The sequence below is a fragment of the Chinchilla lanigera genome, unplaced genomic scaffold, assembly GCF_000276665.1.
Source record: "Chinchilla lanigera isolate Chin_1 unplaced genomic scaffold, ChiLan1.0 scaffold00070, whole genome shotgun sequence".
Taxonomy (NCBI): domain Eukaryota; kingdom Metazoa; phylum Chordata; class Mammalia; order Rodentia; family Chinchillidae; genus Chinchilla; species Chinchilla lanigera.
The window spans coordinates 293,142-309,108 of record NW_004955471.1 but is presented as its reverse complement, the minus strand read 5'-3'; the positions used below and the strand labels follow the sequence as shown (position 1 = coordinate 309,108).

General features: G+C 37.7%; 1 long non-coding RNA gene across 2 annotated transcripts in view; it reads right to left on the bottom strand.

Moving 5' to 3' along the window:
- Positions 1–5,815: 5,815 nt before the first annotated feature.
- The window catches only part of LOC102009373, a 35,732-nt gene continuing 25,580 nt past the window's right edge, over positions 5,816–15,967 (bottom strand). For both annotated transcript variants that reach the window (XR_001237060.1, XR_263510.2), the window contains 4 exons: positions 15,529–15,605; positions 8,149–8,269; positions 7,516–7,666; positions 5,816–6,007 (listed from right to left, as the gene is read on the bottom strand). This is a non-coding gene — a long non-coding RNA (uncharacterized LOC102009373). The remainder of the gene's footprint in view (positions 6,008–7,515; positions 7,667–8,148; positions 8,270–15,528; positions 15,606–15,967) is intronic.

Below are 15,967 nucleotides of genomic sequence, written 5' to 3'. Positions count from 1 at the left end.
AAAGTCCCAAGTAAAATGGGATGAAGTGGTCACCCCAGACATCACTAGCTCTTTGGAACAGTGTTGAAAGGAAGGCTTTCCAATAAATTTTAGTGAGACAATTGGATAATCATGTAAAATAGGAGAATTTATTTATTCAAAATGTATTTGGGGTAGGTTATAAAGATAAACAAAGTGGGGCTGGGGATTTAGCTCAGCGGCAAAGCGCCTGCCTGGCAAGCGCAAGGTCGTGAGTTCGGTTCCCGGTACCGGAGAAAAGCCAAAAACAAAACAAAACAAAGATAAACTGAAATTAAAATATCTTCAGAATCACCAAGAATGAAAATAGTAAGTAAGCAGGTCTAGAAAAGCCTTGCTCATGAAGAAAATCAATAATAAAATGGATTATTTTAGAGTAAAAAACTTCAGGCTCAGTGTGTTGGCGCACGCCTATATTCTCAACACTTTGGGAGTTTGAGGCAGGAGGACTGCAAATTCAAGCCCAGCCTGGGCAACTTAATGACTTAGTAAGACTGTCTCAAAATAAAAAATTAAGAAAGAGGAGAGGGCTAGGGACACAGCTCAATGTGAAAGCCTTGGGTTCAATTTCTAGTACCATTTAAAAAAAAAAAAAGTGAGAGAAAGAAAATAAATAAAATAAAAAATTTGAGCAGGCATTTCAAAAGACAACAAATTTCTAATAAACATGCAAAAAAGTGAAATTCACTAATCAAAAAATGTAAACAAATTTATGATGATACATCATTGAATGCTCCTACAATGAATAAATGTAAAAATATCAAATATTGATGAGGACATAAATGTAAATCTCTTACACTACTTATAGAAGTATAAATTGATAGAACTGCTTTGGAAAACTGGCAATATAAGCATATATTGTTACCCTGTTGATCCACTGCTGAGGATAGATATGACAGAATGTGCAAAAAGCTCTCAATTATTCAAACAATATTATTTATAATGGCTTAAAACTCAGAACAACCAGCATTCCCAAAAGTAAATTGGGAATATTCGTATGTTAAGTTGGGATACAGCCATGAGCATGAATGAACTCGAGATGCACTTCACAGCATGGATGAATCCCGTAACCCCCACACTGAGGCAAGCAAACCAGACACAAAGGAATGCGCTCTTATTACTTACCCTGTTTATATAAAACAGGAAAGGTTAATTTGTGGTATTAAAAGTAAAGATAATGTTATGTTTGGAGAGAAGGGAGGGAGAAGGAAGGGATCACAGGAGATTATAAATTGGGGGACTTCTGAGATGTGATCAAAGTTACATTTTTACCTGGATCATTTATTAGGTTGTATTCCTATTGTGATAACACATTTAACTGTATACTTGTAAACTTTTTTGTATTTTATGTGTTTAAAAAGTTTTAAAATTTACTTATAACTGACACTTCTTTTGAGACAAGCCTTATATGCTGCAAGACTAAAGGTAGGAAGTCATTAAGCTACTCCTAGAGCCCCAGTACTGGGCGATGGACCTCAATATGAGCGCTGCAGAAAATTGGAGAGGATCTAAACTGAACAACATTTTAAAATTTCCATTAAATGTCATCATAAGTGGTCAGTGGTCCCATGTGTCCATGGGTACAAACCCTAATGGACAGCGCAACTTAGATAGTGCTGAGGAACTCCATCATGTCATTTTATGCTTCCTTCCTATCTTGTCCATTATCCAGATACTCTTCAAAAATTAAATATATATCTACTCCAATTATGAAGTAAATGAAAGTGCTTTAGAAAAATTCTGAGTACCTATCCTGAAAATTTTAAGTTGATCCTACTTCAGGAATGGACCACAATATGAGTTCTGAAAGAATAACTTAGAGCAATATTGATGGCTTCCCCATTATTAAGGGAACAGAGCAAAATTATTTATTAATGCTTCTGCTGTTGACATTTTAGCCAGACTGCTCACAGCTACAGTAAAGGAAATAGCTCCTAACATCTGTTTTACTCTATTAAAATGTCTTGTCTCTTTTTAAGTTTATTTTTACTCCTTAGTCTTGAGTTATACTCTGTCCTCCACTTCCTACCACTGACCCCAGTTTCATGAAGCAGACAATAATAAAAACCGAGTATTTTTCAGGATGTCTGTCTTGTGGTTTATTTATATGGTCTCGATATCAAAATCACAACATTCCAGTGCAGAGCACTAGCACTGCTGCCATTTAATTTCTCCAGGATGATTTATACTTGGCTAAGTCTAAGACATATGCTTATAAATACTATTCGTGCTCTATTTTTGACAGTTTATACTTCTAGAGAACTTCATATTCAGGTGTGAAAGACAAGCTTGACCTTAATTTGGTTCTTGATATGGTCTCAAACCATAGTTGAGAGTTAATGAGGAAAATATTGAAATCTAAGCTCAAAAAATGGAAAACCAATTTGTCGCTGAAACGAATGGCATACCTCTGCTGCACAGAGGTATGCCAGGTCTCTGCTGAGCATTTCTTTGCCTGGATAATTTCCACCCGCTCGACTTTTAATAATTGCAGAAGCAATTACAGAAGCAGATTAACCAATAGTTAGACAAAAGTTTATTGCTTTCCACACCCGTGATTAAGATGAACATAAAATGATGATGATGATGATGATGTTGTTCCTGTTGTTGCTGTTGCTGCTGTTGTTGATGGTGATGATGATAAACTTGTCCTGTGATCTCTACTGCCTTTCCTTAAATCCCAATAAAACACTAACGGTAAAAACACTCCAAGTTGAAGTTGAAATCTTGCTTTGGGAAATGACTGTTCAGAATAGTCTGCTTTTCTTTATCAAGGATATTCGCTGTCAATAAGAAAAACAGCTCTTGTTGGAACATTGAATATTCCACTACCTCTTATTGAAACATAATGATTAGGTCATCATGACTAGGCACTTACAAGTATACTGCGACCTAAATTTGTGTTAAATACTTAAAGTAGATTGGCTACCATCTGGCAAGTAATTATCTTCCCAGATCTACTATTAAGTCATAATAAGTGCTTTAAACAATCAACATCTCCATTTTCCAGGCAACAAACCATCACTCAATAACTGGAGGACTGCTGTTTTTTTTTTTAAAGCCAATAACTAATTGTTTGTTATAAAGAAGAGCTTTGTTAAAAACAGGTACATGCACAGATAGTAAGTTTGGTGGTAACCCTCAAGGCTCAAGTTAGTCACTGACTTACTATCTCTCACTGCAGAAATTTAACAAAACTGTTAAACAAGGAGCCACATCACTAAATATACTTGTGCATAACTCGTTTTCTGCCCCTCTCAATCATCTTTGAGAAACTTTGTTTTCCAGAGCTAAGGGTCAAACCTAGGGCCTTACATCTGCTAGTCAAGCACTCTACCACTGACCTCTACCACCACCCCCATTTGTTATCTTAAAATATTCATAATTACTCCAACGGGTGGCATTATTCCTATTTTATATGCTGTGTAATTGAGACTAGGAAAAATAAGTCATTTGGTCAAAGTTAAATGATTACTCTGACAGTTGGCAATGAAATAAAAATATCCCAAGGATCATATAAGTACATGAGATCTGCTTAGAAAACTACTTTGCTCTATTTTCTTCACCTACCCTTTCCACCATCAAGTCAGTAAGTAGAGCTACCAGTATCTCGCTCCCCACCGCTTTTTCTTTGAGACAGGGTTTTACTATGCAGTTCGGTTCAGTGTGGCCCTGAACTCACATTGTAGCCTAGGCTGGCCTCAAACTCTCAGTGATCCTGCTGCCTCAGCCTCCTGAGTGCTGGGCTTACAGGTATGTGCCACCACACCTGGCCTAGCCGCCAATTTCTCTTGCATAGAGACATAGCTAACTCCAACTTCTCTTCCATATCTTCTCCGCTATCTGTTCTATACCATCCTCCCCTTTGAAAGCAGAATTGTAGCCTGTTTTAATGAAGCTTTATCTTAATAAAAATACCAAGTATGAGTTTTCTCTGTAGCAAAGGTCACATATTCTTACCGATGAGCCTACTATTGGATGGAATCACAAAAAACACAAATGTGAGATTGACCACCAATAAAACAACATATTAACATTGGAGAAACTCTAAAGTCACTTCTAGGCAATGCCATGTCCTGCAAGATAGTGCCACACATTACAGAAACATAATAGTCTTATCATTGACATCTTAACAGTATCTGTGATGGTTAGTCTTACTTCTCAACTTGATTGGATTGAGAGATGCCTAGAAAATGGTAAAGCATACTTGTGGGCATGTTCATGAGGGTATTTCCAAGGAACACTGGCGTGTGGGTCAGCCAAAATGTTTGATTCACTTGTAGGGAAATGGATGTACCTTGAGACCAGAAGTTTGTTTGTTTGTTTGTCTTTCTGAGACAGGATCTCACTATACAGTTCAGGCTGGCCTTGAACTCACTTTGTAGCCTAGGCTGGTCTTGAACCTACAACAGTCTTCCCGCCTCAGCCTCCCAAGTGCTGGGATTACAGGCATGTACCACCACACCCGGCTGAGACCAGAAGTTTAAATGAAATAATCAAACCTACAAATATTATATGGTTTCTCTTATGTGAGAAACCCAAAGTATAAAGAAGTTAAAGAGCAAAATGATGGAGAGATAATAAGAAACAGGTAAATAGAACTTTTGCAAAAGGCAAAAGACCAAGAGATGTAGGGCTAGGGATTTAGCTCAGCAGCAAAGCGCCTGCCTGGCAAGCGCAAGGTCGTGAGTTCGGTTCCTGGTACCAGAGAAAAAACAAAACAAAACAAAACAAAAGACCAAGAGATATAAAGAGGAGGGAGAGGTGGAGCAGAGAAGGAGATTAAGAAAAAGAATTAAAATGTGTGGTGTACACATACCAACTCCTCACAACAAATGTAATCATTATGTACTGACAAGTATGAATAAAAAAAAAAGTTGAGTGGGGAAGGCCCACACTGACTCCAGTAGACACCACCCAATAGGCTGGGGACAGGCAAAGATCAAACAGTGGAAGAAGGGGGTTGCCTTGGTACTTTTCTTGAGTGCTTGATTTTTTGTTGTCCTGTCATCACCTTTGAACATCAGAATTCCAAGTTCTCCAGCCTCTGAATCCAGGCTTTACCGGCTGCTTTCCAGGTAGCCTCCAAACTTCAACCTCAGACTGAGGCTGTGTCCCTGGTTCCTCTTGTTCTGAGGCTGTCAGCTTCTCTAAATTAGCAGCTACTGGTTTCCCCAGCTCTCTAGCCTGCAGAGAGGTTCAGCATGGAGTCATGTAAACTATTTTAATAAAGCCCATCTCATTACTATACGCACAATTCTATTGGTTCTGTCCCTCTGCAGAACAATGACAAAGAGAGCACCCTTCTGCTAGACAGAGCACATGGGCAGGAGAAAGATAAAAATGCTTCTGCAAATCCAACGAAGTCATGAAGCACAATACCAGCATACTTTCTGACAGGACAAAAATGTTCTGAGCTCAGAGTATGCTCTTAACAGGAAGTTTTTTCAGAATCCAGTGATAACCTCAGGATTTTTAATAAACTGTTTCTCTATTTTATTAAATTTTGAAATAAAACCACTTGCAAGTGATCTCTATCAGACCTAATTGTTCAGGACTCACAAAATGCACAGAAAATTATTGAAGACAGGTATTTACAATTTGTAAGGCTATATAACCTGTGAACATTGTGGAATAAGATAACGTAAGAAATTTTCAATTTGTAGAGAGTGGGCACTGGGCTTTTGAAGAAAAGCATTTGGTTCAATGGAATGATAAAAACAATGGAATGATAAAACAGACTCAAAAGTCATAGAGAAAAATTACTGTATTTAGCAATTTTAGTTGTATTGGATTTTCTGTGGAATCATGGGTTCTTAAATCTTTAGAATGGTGCATTTTTATAACTTCTATTTAACTGAGGAGCTGTTCATCCCATGACGTTTGGGAGTAGTTTAACTTATTGTAAATATAACTTGTCTTAGCCCAAAACTTCATATTTCACCTGCCTTTGAGGACAGATCAGCCAGTGTCTTGGGACCCAGTTGAACTGTTGAAAAAAGGAGAAAGGGCATGTTAGAAATGGAGAATAAAGACGGAAAGAGAGTCACAGAGTGGGAGCAGGCTTGAGGACTGTTACAACATTTTTATAATTTTATTTCATACTTGGAAGTGTATTTTAATGTCAAAACTTACTTAACATTTTTAGTATATACCTTTTGATAACTGACCCAGTTCCATATGTAGTTATTTGGTGTAGAAATATCTCATATCATGTAGGTGCTATAAACCTAAGCTGCCCAACTCTAAAACTCAAATATCTGAAGACTCTCTAAGCAGCTGCAACTCTGTGGGGAGCCGCTGCAGCTACAGAACAAAAGCCTCCTTCAAAGGTTGTAAGAATGAGCAATCAGGCTGTCAGGGCCCTTCTCCACTGTGAGATGTTAAGAGAGCTAGACTGACTTATTTCTCTCAGTATTATGGTCTCAAGATCCGTCCTACTGGATGACTCAAATTTATAAGGTTTGCAAGAGAGTGAGACCCTCCTGCAACCTCTCCTTACCATTCCTAGGTCTCCACTGCCTTCTTCCCATCTTCTTGCATCTTCCGCATCTCCCAGTTGTTTATCTAATACACTGTCGCTAATTCACAGTAACCTCCACTTAAAAATCTCCATTTAGGCCAGGCTTGCTGATGCTTGTTTATAATCTCAGTGCTCCAAAGGCTGAGGCAACAGGATTGTTACAAGTCTGAGGCCAACCTGGGATACCTGGTAAGTTCAGAGCCAGCCTGAACTACATAGAAAGACCCTGTCTCAGATCAAACCAAACCAAACCAAACCATGGTTTTGATCTTTATAAAAAATCACAATTCTGAAAGTAGGGAGATAGGAGATCAAAATAAGATTGTTTAGTTTTTTCTAATGCTAATTTTTCAACACTGGTAGAACCCAGTGCAGAATGTTTTCTGAAATCCAACAGATTTATGCACATGTAAGTTTAAATATTTATTTATGCACTGTTATGAGTGTTCATCTGAAAAAAATGAAGTTGCTCAAGTTGCCAAAATGGAGAAATAATTTTTCAAAGCCAAAGAAAAAACTAAGGATGGCAAATATTATTTCAGAATTATTTTTCTGGGTGGCTGATGCAGGAGGATCATTGTGAGCTCGAGACCAGCCTGGGCTACAAAGTGAGCTCAAGGCCAGCCTGAACTGCATAGTGAGACCCTGTCTCAAAAAGACCAAAAAAAAAAAAAAAAAAATTTCTGTGCTAACTGTAGAAATGATAGTCTAGAGGTGAAAAGGAGTCCTAAAAAATCACGGGACCAGGGAACATTAAAGATTATTCAATTGCTATATTTAATATACTTACATTTGTGGTATATAATTACATTTTGTGCAAATATTTTTAGAGTATCTCTGAAGGAATACTCAATAAACTCTTAGCATTAATGCTCCTGGATATTTTTTCTTACAGCACATTTTGTACCTTTGAATTTTATACTATGTGCATGTATTTCTATTTTAATTGTTCTTTAAAAAAAATCGCTCCTTACCGAATGAGACCATGAACCTACTAAGTTCTCATGGTTGAGTTTGAGGATTTTTAATCAATAGTGCCTCTCCTTTCTCTAACTTTTTGGGTTGACTTTTGTTTTAAGCATCTATTTTGCAGGAGGTCCTCATGTGTTTTATTCTGTTTTCATGCTATAAAAAGAAGTGGAAAGGTAGTTAATACAATATCATAGGCATTAAATGGCAAAAGGATAGAATTAGGATAGTCACGGCAGGAAGAAACACACACAGATTGATGGAAAAAAGTTTTAGAACATATTTTAAAATCTCCAATGAACTTCTAAATTGTGATAAGAGATCAAAGTTTTTATTATTCTCTCGGACCTTGAAAGAAAGTATCTCTAGGGCATTGCTAACTTTCTAAGGCATAATTCAATAAGAATTATGTCTCTCCAGCTGCCCTGTGTAAATTCATTTTTCAGACTAGAAAATGTCAGATATAAAGACGCAGCTATAGAATAGAATCTCCCTGTACCTACCTCGCATTTCCCTTCCCCCAGAATTATTCTGAAGTAAACGCAAACACCATTTAATCTTTAAGTATTTACACTTGTATCACTGAATCCTGACAATTATTTTTAAAATAAAAATTAACCATGATAAAATGTTCACACCTTAAGAATTCAGGAGTGGCGAACAAGTCACAGCGGTGACACAGCGCTTACTGACACCTCCGCTGCAGGTGCAGATGGTCCGTGGTTGACAGCAGAGGAGAGGAACCAAGTTATACTTGACCTTACAGCAGCAGGATGGTTAGAATTAGGTGAGAAAGATGCCGTCCACAGGAAATTCTCCTTCAGAAACTTTGATCAGGCCATTGGCTTTATGTCCTGAGTTGCCCCATAAACAAAAGATGAATCATCACCCAGAATGGTTCAAGAGTACAGTGAGGTCCAGATAATAATGTTCACCTCACAAGACTGTGGTCAGATGACTGAAAATGTGGAAGAAGCCACATTTATTGGAAAGAACCCATTTCTGGATGATCTCTTCCAAAATGCATATAAAATCTTTTACACATGTACTCACAAAATAAAATTTTAAAAATTAAAAAATTACGTTTTAAATGTAGCCCACTTTTAGATTACAGTCTATAAAATCAATGCTTAAATTAAAAAAACAACTTCAACCTGAAAAAAATCCTAACAATGCTTCCTTAATATCAGAATTTCCCCAATTGTCTTATAACATTTGTTACAATTTATTTGTTTGACTCAGGGGCGAAATATGGTCCATAAATTGCAATTCATTGCCTTGCCTCCATTAAACATTTTAAGTCTGTTGTTTTCCTCTCTACCTCACTTATTTTCCTTGCACATATCATTGTTTAAAAAAAAAACAATTTGTTAACTGTTCTGTAGTTTCCACAGAGTATATCTCTAAGGGATTATAATCAAATTACTGTTGTAAAGAAATTTAGAAGAGTTACTTGTGTGGTTATGCCTCTGGCTTGTTATGGCATTAGATTTATTTGTTTTTTTCCTATTTTATATTTTTGGTGGTTTTTTATGGTATAAAAATAACAAAAGTGGGCAAGAATGTGGAGACAAAGAAACCCTTGCACACTGTTTATGGGGCTGAGAATTGTCACAGCCATTTTGGAGAACAGTATAGGGGTTCCTCAAAAACCTGAAAATGGACTACTGTATGATGACCCAACCATCCCACTACTGGTATAGATCCAACGGAAATGAAATCAGTATGTTGAAGAGATAGCTTCCCTCCTTTGTTCATTACAACACTATTCACAATAGCCAAGAATTGGAAATAACCCACATGTTCATCAACTAAAGGATGGATAAAGAAAAAATACATAAAAAATGGAATACTATTCAGCTGTAAAAGGAAATGCTATCATTTGTGACACAGTGCATGGGACCAGGGCTCATTATGTTAAGTGAAATAAGCCAGACACACAAAGACAATTACCACATGATTGTACTCATATGTAGAATCTAAAAAATTTGATCGCATGAAGGTTGAGAGTAGAATGAGGGTTAGCAGGGGCTGGGGAGACTGTGAGACAGGGAGGGACTGGGAAAGGTTGATTAAGTGGGTATTAGGTTATAGTTAGACAGAAGCAAGAGGTCCTGGTGGACTATTGCATAGTAGGGTAACCATAGGTAACAATAATGTAATGCTGATTTCAAAAAGCTGGAGGAGATTTTGAACATTTTCATCATAAAGCAATGATAAGTGTCTGAGAACACAGATGTTTGACTTGAGGCAAACATTAAAAAAAAAGACAAGTATCAAAATATTACACGCTTCCCTATTAATACGCATAATGTTTATGTTTTTCTGTGTCAGTTGAAAATAAATTTAATTTTTAAAAGTTGTATAAGACATATACATGGTTTTAAAATTTTAAAAACTACAGTAAATTATATTTAGAGGAAACCAACTTATAACCCTTTCCCCACTCTATTTCCTCCCCCATTAGTACAGTAAGAATTTTTGTTTAAATTTCATAGTTTTTGTCCCATAATTTGCTTTTTTTTTAAAAGCATAGTAGTTTTCAATGGGACACATTTCAGCTCAGAACCGTGATCAAGATGAACGCTGAAGTATGAGGTCCAATTCTGTAGATAAATAATTAAATAGCCACTGGGTTAACTGTCAAAATGTGATATTTCAAGAACGTGTTGCCTTCTCTCTTAGTTACTTTTCTCTCATTGCTCAGACAAAATAGCCAACACCCAAAGTTTAACAGGGAAAGGTTTATTTGGCTCTCAGTTTGTAGAGGTTTCAGTCCATAGTCGGCTGGCTCCAAGACAGGGTGGCACGGCAGATAGGCAACAGTTCATGACAGCGGGAAACAGCAAAAGCAACAAGAGGAAGGGCAAGAAAAATCTCTTTCTGCCCTTATATTTCATAGTCTCCCAGGATTAGGGCGGTGGCAGTCCAATCAATGGACTGTTTCAGCCATCTCCTGCCCTAATCCCAGCATCCTTAGTCTCAGCATTGCACTACAAAATCAGTCATACTCTGGATTCAACCACCTCCGAAAAAACCGTATAACCACATGAGGGTTTGGAAGGACATCCAGACACAAACCATAACACCTTCCCTTTGCCTCATTTTTAAGTTTTGGATAATTTTTCTGCAGTGAGCATAATAATTTCTTTTATTTTAAAGGAAAAAAACAATAAAAATGATATGGAATGTAATTGTTTGATCACTCTTACATGCCTACATCTGGATATATGTGCAACCATTTTGAAGATAACATTATATAATGTAATAACCATTGTTAATATCCTATCACCATGTCTTGAAATTTGGCATCATTTTTATTGTCCTCTATGCCTCTTTATTTATGTATTTATTTTTGTTATCTTGTTTTTTTTCTTTTCTTTTTAAAATGAAAAACAAAATTTATATGTATGTACAAGGATAGATGGGATAGGTAGGTGTATTGCTGATGTCTGTGGTTTATTGAAAGGAACAGTCAATGCTTAAATTTTTCTTTTTTCTTGATCGATTTTGTATGCTTGAATCTAGTAATCAGAATGACTGATCTGAAAACAACAATATGCAGTGTAAGAACCCTTGTTGGACTCCTACCATCTTGTATGGTGAAGCTCTGCATCATTCCCAATGTTTTTTCTTTTTTTATTATTACTTGTTACTGTCTTTGATTGTTTGATCAGTCTTATACTCTTACATCTGGTAGACTGAGCAACTTCATAAAAGATAACAATGTGTAATGGAGCAACCATTATTAATTCCTATCATTTTGTTTTTAGGTCATGTGCTGTTTTTGTGTTGTTTTGATTTTGTCTTCATTGTTGTTTTGTTAGTCTTTTTAATCTTTAAAATAAAAAAAAATTTAAACAATTCAAAAAAGATTTTAAAACAAGATAGGAAATTAACAATGGATATTATATTGCATATTGTTATCCTCCAAGTAGTTGCTCAGATTATAATAATTTGATAAGCTAAAGGATTGCTTTCATGCACTGCCTTAAATTCTTTATCACAGAAGCAGAACCTCAGATGAGGCTTTGGGTGATTTACTGGGGAAGTGATCTTAGGGAATGAGGAGAAGGGAAGTGAGGGAAGCAGAGTGGGTTGGGGGTGGAGAAAGCCAAGCAAACATATGGCCTGTGGAGACCAGGCTCTGATCCTGCAGGGAATGCTGGCAGTCACACCGTACCACAGCCACCCCATCAGAGGCAAAGGAAGCACCATTCCAGGAACTGGTGTAGTAGGTGTGTCCAGTCCATGTAGGTGGGAGCTGAAGGTACAGCAAGACTGACCACCCAGGTGTGACAGCTGGATACAGCAGAGAGGAGCAGTACCAGTTGTCGCCAACTAACATTTGAAGCACAGGTGAGCCAGCTACTATAGGTGAACCAGGAAATCTCTAAAAGCACCCATTGCATATACTTTTGTGTATGGATAGTACGTTTCACACACACATACACACAAGCACACATGCACAAATGTGAAGGAGAAAGTGGAAGAAACCTCCTACTCCAGGAGAAAGAAGACCAAGGGATGGCGGTAGTTACCACAGTCGTTTAAACCGAGATAACAATTACAATACAATACCTGGGCTGACGTGATGGCAGCAGAAATGAAAAGAAGCAGAAAAAGTCAACAGATGTTTAGGAAATAAAGTTCATGGACCCGCTGATTGATTACTCCTCAAAATACGGAATTCAGTGCTGTTCTGGCGGATCTGAGTGGACGTGTGTGAGCACTGGAGCAGGGAGCTCTGGAAGAGGTCCACATGCGGGAGGGCAAGGCTAGCCAAGAGCATTTGGGATGTGTTTGCTGAGTTTCAGTCCTTGTGATAGTAGAAAGTTGCTTCTTTTTTTTGTCTTTTTGACACGGTCTTGCTATGCAGTTCAGGCTGGCCTTGAGCTCACTTTGTTGTGCAGGTTGGTCTGGAACTCACAATGATCCTCCTGCCTCAGCCTCTCAAGTGCTGAGACTACAGGCGTGCACCACCACACCTGGCAAGGTTTCTTCTTCCTCACCTTATTATCACTTCTCATCCTCACTCTTGGATAAGGGGATTTTTAACAACATAACAGGAAAGCCACTCTAGAGGAATAATTAGCATTAGCAAAAAAAGTTTTTTATTTGGAGGTTTTCTCCCCCACCCCAAAAGATCAAGGTAAGCAGGACTCCAGCACCAAATGGAGCCAGGAGCACAGGGGCAAAGGGGCAAAGAAGGCAAAGCTGAGGGGATGTGGGGAGTCTCCTGAACAGGGACCTCTGCTCAGACAATAGAGTGGAGAGGGAGACGGGAAATACTTTCCATCCTTGTGTGGCCTCTAAGCACCGAATGTGTTTATAATTGACTGTAAGGAAATCTTAGTCCTCTCTGGCAATAAACTTAAGTGTAAACCTAAGCAATGTGATAAAAATAAATGCGATGTAAATTTTTAAGAATTTATCACAGTAAAAGACACATTGCCATTGATTCCCCCCAAAGAACCCCTCCCCCATTTTGAACTCATTCACCTCGTTCAGGTAGTCCTTGACACTTTCTGAAGCAGTTCTGGAAGTCTTCTTTCTGTCTCTAGTTGTGCTGTCCTGGCTGCCTCCGTGTCCTGATCTACTCAAAACATTTATCTTTAGTGATCATTTTGACTTTGGGGAAGAGCCAGAAGTTCCACAGTGCCAGGTCCGGGGGATCAGATGGATAGGGCACACTAATGTTTTGCAAGCCTGCCCTCTGTGGATAGCACTCAGCAGCAGCATTCACCATAGTTTTTTTTATCACACTTTGGCAAGATACTCATAGAAGAAGGTATCAAACCTGCTGCAGAAAGTGGCAAGAAGAATGGAACAACTGGGTTCAAAGTGATGGGAAGTATTTTGCGGGATATTACTGGCAATGTGTCCTTTACTGCAGTGAACTTTTTGTTTAAACATACACTGTATATTTTGACCACTCCTTCGTATTTCAGCCATACTGAGCCACGTAGAGGGTTACAATTGTTGACAATGTTTGTTTTTGTTTTGAATAGGTAATATAAGGTCAAACATCAAAACAAAAAAATATAAAATGTCTCCCCATAGGCAATCTGCTTATTTTACATCCTGGTTATTCCCGAGTACTTTATACACATATTATACATATTTATATGTGTTACGGCTTGTGTCTAGATGTTTCCCCCAAAGCCTTATGAGGTCACAGGTGGGGCTTTTTTTGGAGGTGGCTGGATCTAGAGTGTGTGATCCTAGGATTAAGGGTGTGAGATTACTAAATCAGTTCCACTGAGTGGTTTGGCACTGCCCGGTAGCCTAGGTAGAATATAAAGGGGCAGAAAAAGCTGCTATTGTCACTTCAACTTGCTGCTGGTGACTTCTGCCTTCTGCCTGCCATGATCTATTTCTTCTCCGACATGCCCCTCTGCCATGCTATCTTGCCTTGGAGCCAGCCAACTATGAACTGAAACCTCTACAAACTATGAGCTAAACAAACCTTTTCTCCTTTCACTTTGGGTGTCAGGTATTTTGTTTCAGCAATGAAAAAGGTAAGCAAGACAATATGCATATGTAACAATATAGATATATACATGTTTTTCCTACTTTTACACAAATATTAGCATACTCTTTACATTGTACTACTCATTGGATTTTTTTACTTAATAACAGAGAGATCTTGTTTTTATAGCTTCCCATAATTCTACTACAATATAAGCATACTTCATAATTTAACTAGACCTTTCTTCATAAATACCTAGGTAATTTACGATATTTTATTATTACAACAATGTTATCTTGACTAGGCATCATTTTGCTTACAAAAGTATATCTGCCATTTAAATTCTTAAGAATGGAACTGCTAACCATTCTTGGGTGTGTTAAACTGCCCTTTTCAAAAGTAGAAAATACATCTTCTTACACAATATATGGCCAAGTCTAATTCCATCAGCCTTGCTAACACCACGTGGTATTTAACCTTTGGATTTTATCCAAACTGACAGTGTAAAAATGGTATCTCAGTATAGTTTTTGTTGTTGTTTGCAGTACTGGGGATTGGACCCAGGGCTTCATGTATGCTACACAAGGATTCTACCACTGAGCTACAACCCTAGTCCTTTTCAAACAATTTTTTGTTGAGACAGGGTCTGACTAGGTTGCCCAGACTGTTCTTAAACTTGTAATTATCCTGCCTCAGCCTCCCAAGTAGCTGGGATTACAGGCATCACCACCATACCTGGCATCAGTATAGTTTTTATTTTCATTTCTTTTATGGTGAGGGTAAGCATATGCTTGTTGGGGAGTTTATATTTTTTAAATGGAACTTTTTGATTGTAGTCTTCCCCCCTTTTTCTATTGTGTTGTTGCTCCTTTATAAACTGGTCAGAACTTCAATTGAAGGACTTGACCTTCTGTGCAGGGTTTATGTTGTGAATATTTTATCTCATTTTTATTGATCATTTTAATCCATATTTGACTTTATTAATGTTTTTTCCATAAAGAAGTTTTTGACCCAGAAAACTGCAAGATTTTCTAACAGCTTCTAGATTTTGCATCACAGGAAAGTGTGCTGAAGATGAAATTTAATTGTGTACTGAAAATACTTAATAGATTTTAAGGAAAGGAATTTCTTTTTGCTTTAAAGTGAAAAGAACAAAAACAAAAGAACAAAACAAAGACATAGATAAAACACCATAAAAACAATAAAAAAAAATACAGAATTTCAAAACAAGGTAATAGGAAATTAAAAATGGTTGTTTTATCATATATTGTTATCTTCAAAGTGGTTACTCAGATAACCAGATCTAGGCATGTAAGATTGATCAAACAATTAAACATTAACTATTCCTTTCAATAAACCAGTAGAACTTAGTAATATAAGTACCTTAGCTATCGTGTGTGTGTGTGTGTGTGTGTGTGTGTGTGTGTGTATTTTTCCCTTCCTTCTTTTTTTTTTTTCACTTTTCCCTCACCCTAGTTGTTAAGGAAAGAAAATATTGGAAAGAGTGAGCGATATTGACAGATTATGGAGTAGTGAAAAGCCCTACCTTCCCATGTTGCCAGAATGAAAGTGTAGCAGGTCATGCCAGTTCTTGTTCCAGTCGTAGGCCTAAAGGGATAAAAACTGCCAAGAAATGAAAGGTTAGAGCTTTTTTAAAAAAAAAAAATGATATATAAAACACATAGCATATTTAGTAAAGTGCACTAATCTTCAATTTGCAGCTCAATAAATTTTCATATATGTATATACCTATATACTACCGTCCAGATGAAGAACTAGGAGCGCCAAGTGCTTGATCACTTAGCACGTGCAGGAAGAAGGGATTTTCGTTCTGTCAGTTACAGAAATGTTCCCTTGTAAGCTGCGGGTGGGGAGCGCCAGCCTTCTGGCTGGCTAGCTTCCTGCTTGCTGGCTCCCAGAGGGTCGGCCCCCAGCGCAATGGAAGCCATGCGGCGGCAAGCGCTATTGTGCGCCGGCCCTTAGGC